Source organism: Poecilia formosa, unplaced genomic scaffold (assembly GCF_000485575.1).
Source record: "Poecilia formosa unplaced genomic scaffold, Poecilia_formosa-5.1.2 Scaffold136, whole genome shotgun sequence".
Taxonomy (NCBI): domain Eukaryota; kingdom Metazoa; phylum Chordata; class Actinopteri; order Cyprinodontiformes; family Poeciliidae; genus Poecilia; species Poecilia formosa.
This window is the reverse complement of record NW_006800075.1, coordinates 542,654-551,100: the sequence shown is the minus strand read 5'-3', so window position 1 is coordinate 551,100 and position 8,447 is coordinate 542,654.

The following is an 8,447-nucleotide window of genomic DNA, read 5'->3' as shown; positions in this document are numbered from 1 at the left end:
CTTAATTCAAACCATCTGAGCCAACTGGAAACACATCGATTAATATGTTCAAAACTTTACATATCGTAGCAGAGTTTCTTTCCCTTTTTTGTTGTCTTTTCCCCCCTTATTAAATACCAGTGAAATCCTGTCTTTCACTCTTGGTTTGTGGTTCAGTGAAACCACTTTTTGTGGCCCGGCTACAGGTGAAACTTATACAGAGGTGAACCTCAGTTCAGTTCCTGGCCCTGAGCCACTTACTGTAGTTTTCCATTTTTTCCTGTCCAGTTACTGATGACTAAAGGCCACAAAAACCTTTTTTTTTTTTTTTTAAGTAAAGCATTTAAATTTGTTGTAATACAATATACAGAGGCACGCAGAGCAGTCAACAATTATACTCAAGTAATAATTGGACTACTTCAACAGGAAATTACTCTAAATACTTGATAAAAAGGTTACTGAAGTACTGAACATCTGATCATAACATCTAATTTAATCATTTAAAAATGATGTTATCAGACAGAGAAATATAAAGTTATGTGCAAATTCTGGTATTTTAAAGATTAAAATTAAAAATGAATACAAATACATAACATATTTACAAATTTACAAATTGAGGCAGAAAAAACACTTTCCCAAATCAAATTTTCAACATAAAACTTGAATATTTACAGTAAGTAATGTATATTTGGCAGAACACTGTAAAGTATTTACTGTATCTTTACTCGACCAAACTTCTCAGTAAGGTCAGCAGTCAGAAACGGTGTAAGTGTAAAGCTACTCCTAAAAGTACTTTAAAAAAAAAAAAAAAGTGGCTCAAGTAAATGTAACTAGTTACTATTTTTTAAGTTTTTTTAACACCTTATTACTGGCATAAGGCTTGAGTCACAAATCACATTTATGTACATTTCACTTTTAGTAGATTTTAGCAAAGCCGGGTATAGAATTGAAACAGAATTCCTTTAATAATGTGATTAAAAACTCAATAAATGAGAATATAGCTTTAGAAAGCAAGTAATTAATCTTTTAACAATAAAAGCTCATGAAAAATTAATGCTCCAAAGTGCATTGTAGTTATAACAGCAATAAAAGATTGATGAGTGTTTTTCACAACTTGAAAAACAATCAAAGAAGTTTAAAAAGTTAAACAATAAGAGGGGTTGTTGATAAATGTTTGACGAAATGTAACTCATCCTATGACTCAGTATGACTGAGAATGTGGAGGCGAGAGTTTAGAAACCAACAGGCAGGCCAAGTAGAATAAATGACTGCAAAACTCAGAAGAACTAAAAATAGAGCACATTTTCTCTGTTTAAAAACATAGATAAATACAGTTTAACATGGCATGGTCTGATTTGATATAAAGCAGTGAGTAAGTAATAACCACAAAACATGTTATTATTAACTTTACCCAGCTCACTGGTTCAAAGTCTAAATGCTGCAATGCCAAAAATAACTGAAATTAATCATGAAAATCTCATCATAACAAATCCTGTTACTTTAGCTAAACAAAGTAGATCTTTAAAATCAGAATAATTTATTTTGTTTTACAGAAACCTAGCTGCAACAGGTTGGTATAACGAGTCAACCTCTCTTCTAAATTTTTACATTCCTCAAATAACTAATCGAGAAAATGATCCTCATATTTATCGGTCAGTCCTAATAGTTAGTTCACATATCAAAAGTCTCTTTTTTACCCAAATTACAAAATGTGAAAATCTCTTTCTGCTTGTAGTTTCATGTTGCCTTTTGCAATGTCTTACGTGATTTTGTGCTTTTATAGATTGCCTTTAATCATATATTAGATTTAATTGTCTTTACCCAAACATTCACAAACCTACTCACACATGTAACTGTTTTCTTGACCGATGTGATTAAAAAGTAAACAAACAAAAATTCTTCCTTACAAGATTTTAGTTTAAGCTGGCTGTCTGTTCTGCTCATGAGAGAAAATGTTATTATAGTAGATCTTTGTCAGACAATGTTTTATTTTAAATGACAATAACTGGTCTCACTGTTCAGGATTTCGAAACAGTGCAGCAGTGAGCAGTGACCTAATTTCTGTCCCCATTAACACATTTTTGTTGACAATGTTTACAACTTCCATGTGCCTAGAGGTGCTAGACAATGCGGCCTATTTGAAAAAAGTAAAAGAATCAGCACCTATGATAACACTCTTAGTGAATTTTTTGAAAATGATTTAGGAAAAAACATTTGTTGTTGCTCTTTCAAATGTTCAGTTGGAAAATCCATTTTTATCTTCTACCCACATGGTCTGAGTTAATCGTTACCAAAGTGGGTCTTTGCTTACAGATTGATAGATTATTGTTTGTTTCACTGGTTTTTGATTTTTCCCCATTTGGATTCTGGGCTTTTTTTTAATAACCAGTTGTGATTTCGTTCATAATTATTGGGTGAATAAAACAAAGGCCCATTCTGACAGCTCTGAATGAGTTCCAGCTACATACAGAATCATGTAAAATACAAAGCATGGCTCAGCCTTCACACAGATTTATTATTATCAATGTTTGAAGAGATGCTCTGAAGATATATATCAGTCTCTCTGTACACTGCATATTAACACGATTTTCCTAGAAAAGAACATAATCTGACTTTGCATAGTAAAAAGCTTGAACGGTGACATTTCTACAATTCCAGTCTTCACTGAATTACTATACTGTTGACTTAGATTTCTTAAAATTGTGCCACTGAAGGTGGCGGCATATTGAAATAACTCTTACTTTAGTTCCGATTTGCTTTTTTTAATTTTGTCTTGTTAAAAGAAATTTTGGGTCAGTCATTTGGAACATTTTTCCTTCTGGTTTTGGAGGCTGTGCGATTGAAAAGATTATTACTCTTACTTTTAACTTTCGGACAGTTGTTAGGATGTGTAACCTTGGCAACAACCTGTTGTTTTTACAAATCGGAACAGATGTTTGGTATCTTAAAAATTCAAATAATGTCTGAATTACAACCCCAAACCACAGTGGAGTTGAAAAAGGCGTTTCAAGGATGATGGTAGATGTTTACCTCCACTGATCATAATGGGCAAGGATCGTACCTCAACTCCAACCTTTCTTCTTTCTTCCTACCCCATTTTGAGCATGATATGTTAACTGAAACAAAAAATCTGTATTTTCTCTTCTTTTTTATGCACTTCTTGTTACTGGGCACTATTTTATTTTTATATTTGTATTTGTATCATGTTCGAATAAAATTTCATTTCATTTCATTTCATTTCATTTCAAAAACCTTTATTTCTAACCTGACAGAGATTTAAAGAGAAGTAGCAAAAGCAAATGGCGTGGATTAGCAGCTGCTTGTGTTATCTGCTGTGCTGAAATCGACCTGTTGCCATGTCGTGACCATCATGACGCCGTCATAGAAACAATCTTCAGTCAGAGGTCTCTTCAAATTCATTGCGAGACTGACTGCTACCTGAGATCCTTCCTGGAAGGATATGAGTTATAACAACATTTAATTCCCTTTGGTTAAATAAAGTATTTTTGAATTAAATATAATTTTTTTTCCCCGGATATTGAAGCAGACCTTTACAAACAATAAAGGCTTGTAACTCAGTAAACTTACTTGATATCTTCTTTCAATGATTTTCTTATTTTAGCATACATGTCTGCCACCTATATAGATAACAATGTATAATATACACCAATCAGGCTCAGCATTGTGATCACTGACAGTTGAAGAGAATAACACTGATTACCTCTTCATCATGGCACCAGTTAGTAGGTGACATATATGATTTTGTACCTAAGGAAAAAACAAACTCATCATCCCTGACTTAGAGTTTGGTGGGGTTTTTTATGCATGCTTGTGTGGTTCACATAGGTTTGTGTCATTTAGTCATTCTCCTGACTCTCCTCTTGTCTTGCTTCCCACATAACAGCAACATGTTCTGTTAATTAGGCTCACCTGATCCTGATTCTGGTAAGCGTCCTCCACAGTTTTAATGCTCCTCGTCAGTCATTTTCTTGCCAAATTCTTCTATTACTAGGCCTCTTCTCTGGACTGCTACCCCGCATTTATTTGTCACTGCTTGGCTCTGTGTGTTTTGTTTTGTTTTCCATATACCTGTTTGTATACTCTTCATGATTTTGTAACTTTGCTTTTCAGTAAGCTGTTAATCCATTCCAAGTCTTTATAGGCAGGTGGTTATAATGTTATGTCAGATAATGATTTAGCTTCAACATAACCCTGTTACGAGTTTGGTTTTGGAATCTGCATTTCACGAAACCACTTCAAAAATGGACTATTTCAGTTGATGCTGGCCAGTGATCTTAGCAGTTGAAGGGATTCACCTCAAATTATTTTCATCTTGTTGGAATCACAGTCAGTTTCTCACATTTAGGTAAGTTCATCTGCTTTTAAAGCAAGAACATTGCCTGGATGAGATATAGGCACCAAAAAGTCAGAGTAAAATATTTGGGTTGATGGCTTAAAATTAATCAGAATTTTCCAGAACAATCTTTAACAAAAACAATCCCCTAAACTAGCATTGGTAATACAACACCTGCTGCCGTGGTCTCTGATTGGCAGCCAATATTATTAGTCTTGAAAGTTGATTCCTGCATGTAATTGTTGTGATGGACATGTTTTTCCAATAAGATGGAGGCCCATCATACCGTGTTTTTGTTTTGTTTTGTGTATTTTTTTTAAATCTGTGGGACTCCAGCTGGGTTGAGCCCAGCTCAGGAGTGATCTCTCTGGGCTCTCCGTCGCAGCTGCTGCTCTTTTTCCCCCCCTTCTCATTTCCTGGATCCATGTTTGTCTGCCTTCGACAAGCCGACACATGCTTCGCCCCTCAGACGCTCTGTTAAAATTGCTTTTTCCTACCAACACCTTAAGCCGGAGAGCAGGGCATCTGGGGAATCGACTGGCGGCAAGGCTGTCCTGTAGAAAACAGAAAAACTGTGACATCATTGTGGATCCTTTCCAAGCAATGACTCTTGGAGAAGTGCAGCTGGCAGCAAAAAAACATTGCTTCCCCCTGTTTTTGCACAGTGGTTCTCATCTTTGGAGGATTGTTTAATCTAACAGTTGTTTGGTGCTTGGAGGTATTTACTTATGTGCATACTCTATTTACTCCAGCAAGGCAGTCGACTGTTAGACGGAGCAGAGAAGCAGCTCTGTGGTTGAACCACCATCAGTTTTATTGCACAGCTGGAGCAGAACGAGTCAAAATGATTTGAGCAACAGAATCAAAACCGAAAGGGTTTGACCAGAAAAACCTTTGCCGACACGAAGATAGGAAGTCTGAGAGTGCAGCTGTCTGCATGTCAGTCTTGTGTGCGAGGGGAAACACAGGAGAAGAAAGAGGAGACAGGGTGGAGGAGGTGTTACTATGGAAACTATCTCAACATCAGCACACCGTCTCCCATTGGTGAGACCACCACAACTCCCTCATACTCTGCTGGTGCTCCTTCTTTAGCTCCTGGCCCCCCACTGTGCCAGGCTGACCTTTTAGACCAAATGGCATTAAGTCGCAATAATATTTTTCTAAAGGTGCCTGGCAAAGAGAAACGCCAAAAATTCAGAATAACTGTGGATTACACAGTATAAGGTCCAGTATGTATTCACTGCTCTAATAAGATTAAGGTGTTATTAAGTTTGGCCATCGATTACAATAAATTTAATTCACAGTAGTTCAGCATTGTGCTTGTAAAACACACAGTCTTATTTAAGATTATTAAAAAAAGACAAAAAAAAAAACTACCATGTATTGATCAAAATGTTTTTAGGGATTTGAATGTAATTTTGAGAAATTAAGTTTTTAAATAGATAAGTAGGAGCTGCGCAGTATTGTTACCTTGAAGCATAAAGGACAAAGACGCTCAATGAATGGATGAAGTTCATTAAAAAAAATATGTATATATAACTCTGGAAAAAAATTAAGAGACCACTTTAAATGATCAGTTCCTCCGATTTTACTTTTTAAAGGTATATGTTTGAATAATGGACATTGTGTTTTTCTATGAACTACTGACAACATGTCTCTGAAACTCCAAGCAAAAATTTAGTATTTATTTGCAGAAAAGGAGAAATAGTCAAAATAACTAAAAAGATGCAGTGCTTTCAGATCTGAAATAATGCAAAGAAAACAAATTCATATTCATTTAGAAACGGCAATACTCATGTTTTAACTCAGGAAGAGTTCAGAAATCAATATTTGGTGGAAGAACCATCAAGTGGAGTAAAGCTGTAATGCTCCTCTTGTGAAAGTCACTCTGTTGGGTTAAAACAAAATTATTAAATATAATTTTACCAACTGACGTTTCTTGAAAGCAGAAATGCACCAAAGGTTTTATTTCACTGTGAACAAAAAGCACATTTAACATTTTAATTTTGAACATTTAATTTTACTCAAATATTTGCTTAAAATGCTTTTTTGAAAATAAGCTTGTTCAATAAATGATAAAATAAACAAATATTGAAATATTATAAAAAAGATTATTTTCATTTAAATTTTACTTTCTAAAAAAATCAAATAAATGAATATACCCTAAAATAATTGAATGTTGTGAAGTGTAACATTTCGATTTTATATTTTAAAAGTAATTTTCAAAGTTTTAAATGTTTGGACTTGCATGCCAACATTCATTTCTTTTTTTCTTTTTTTCCTTTAAAGAAGTCAGAAACACAACAGTGAATTCTACAGAGTTTCACTGGAATACAAAAAAAGTTAAGTATTTTATCACAGTCCAAACGTCTAGCAATTAATACAAGAGTATTAATTGGAAAATCACTGTTAAATCGATAAGAAGTCCCATTTGAAGTTTTGCACAAGCTATAATGTACTCAAAGGAAAACTAGTCTAGAAACTAGACATTATGGAAAGATTGATGAAGCCAAATACAGAGGAAGAAAACCTGAAGCTACACAGTCTTCTAGTAGGTCAACAAAAATAAACGGCTACAATATAATAGCTTAGATACAAGAATGTTGTGTTGATATGTAAAAATTGTCACAATTGAGAGATAAAAAATACGTTTTGCAGGTTGAAGCTCAGTAAGTTTTGTGGTCACCATGGGAGCATTGTTTTTTGCATGATGAAACAGAAGCAGAGTGTGTAATTATCTGCTTCAATTCTGAGAACTGGAGAAGCAGAGTTCAGAAAATTTTGGATTTAAGATTTTAATACCCCATGTCCCCCTTGAAAATGAGATCTGGATCTCAATGGTGTTTACCTGGTTAAATTACGGAAATTAAAAAAAAAAAAAAGAGAAAGAGGAAAATAGTCAGACATAAGCCAGACTCAGTGGGGTATGCTGCTAAACATGTTATCTGTTTCAACAGCAGCCATCAAGGCATGACGTGATGCATCATCCATCTGGAAGACACACAGGGGGAAAATGCATTACAGCACAAGCATTTAAAACTGCTGTGACTCTATCAGCTAACATTAAGCTAGACAGATATAGGCTGCAGCTTTTAGCATTAGTCCTTATTGAATGATGAACCAGAGCTTCGTTCTATGCTCCCCTCCCCTTCACTACTTTGCCTTTCTTGGCCTCTTCTCTCTTCCCCGCTCTGACAGGCTGACAGCAAGCGCTGACCCCTGACTCTTTGCCTACTCAGCAGAGAGAAGGTCACTGTATATGTGTGTGTGTGTGGGTGTGTATACATATTTTCTTTATATACAGTATGTGTGCTAGCGGTAATATATGTCTAAACTGCCAGCGGAGAGAATATACAACCAAAAATAAAAACTCATCTGTCAGCATCCGGTCAGTTTGTGTGTCTGTGTGCCGTTTGTGCATCCAGATTTTGATCTTGCATCCACATTGAAACGGGGATAAGCATTGAGCTCTGTAAATACAGTATGTTTCTAATGAGGGTATGGGTATGAAATTTACATCATATCTTAGTCAAATAAAAAAGTCAAGTAGCTCACACACAAAGAAATCAACACAAATTAGTGCAGAAATAAGGAAATCTACAAAGCAATCTAATGCCTATGAAAAGGCTTCTAATTGCAAATTTATCAAGCTGTGTGAAAATCTCTCCAATGCTAAGACTGCAAACCATACTGAGGGTAAATAATATATAATTTGAGAAGCATTCAAAAACCTGGATCTGCAGTGGTACAGTTTTCCTAAAGATAAAATAAAAAGGACTGTACTGGTCTGTATGCATACTCCCTACACAAGACTCCACTGTTGAAGAAAAAGCATGTTTAACCTGCTTTTATTTGAACAAGTCAATAAAATACAGGAAAAATATCATCAAATGAGATCAAATTTGAATATGTGGTTGGCCCATCGACCCAAAAACACTACATCACGTGAAGTGGTTAAATGATGGTTGTTTTCCATCATTTAACACAAAAATACTTCACATCACTAAAGGAGAGATGAATGGAGAAATGTATTTATGGTATTTTTGATCTCTGGTGGATTTTTAAGTTAGACAATAAACTCAAATACACAGTGAAAAATACTCTGGGTTGGATT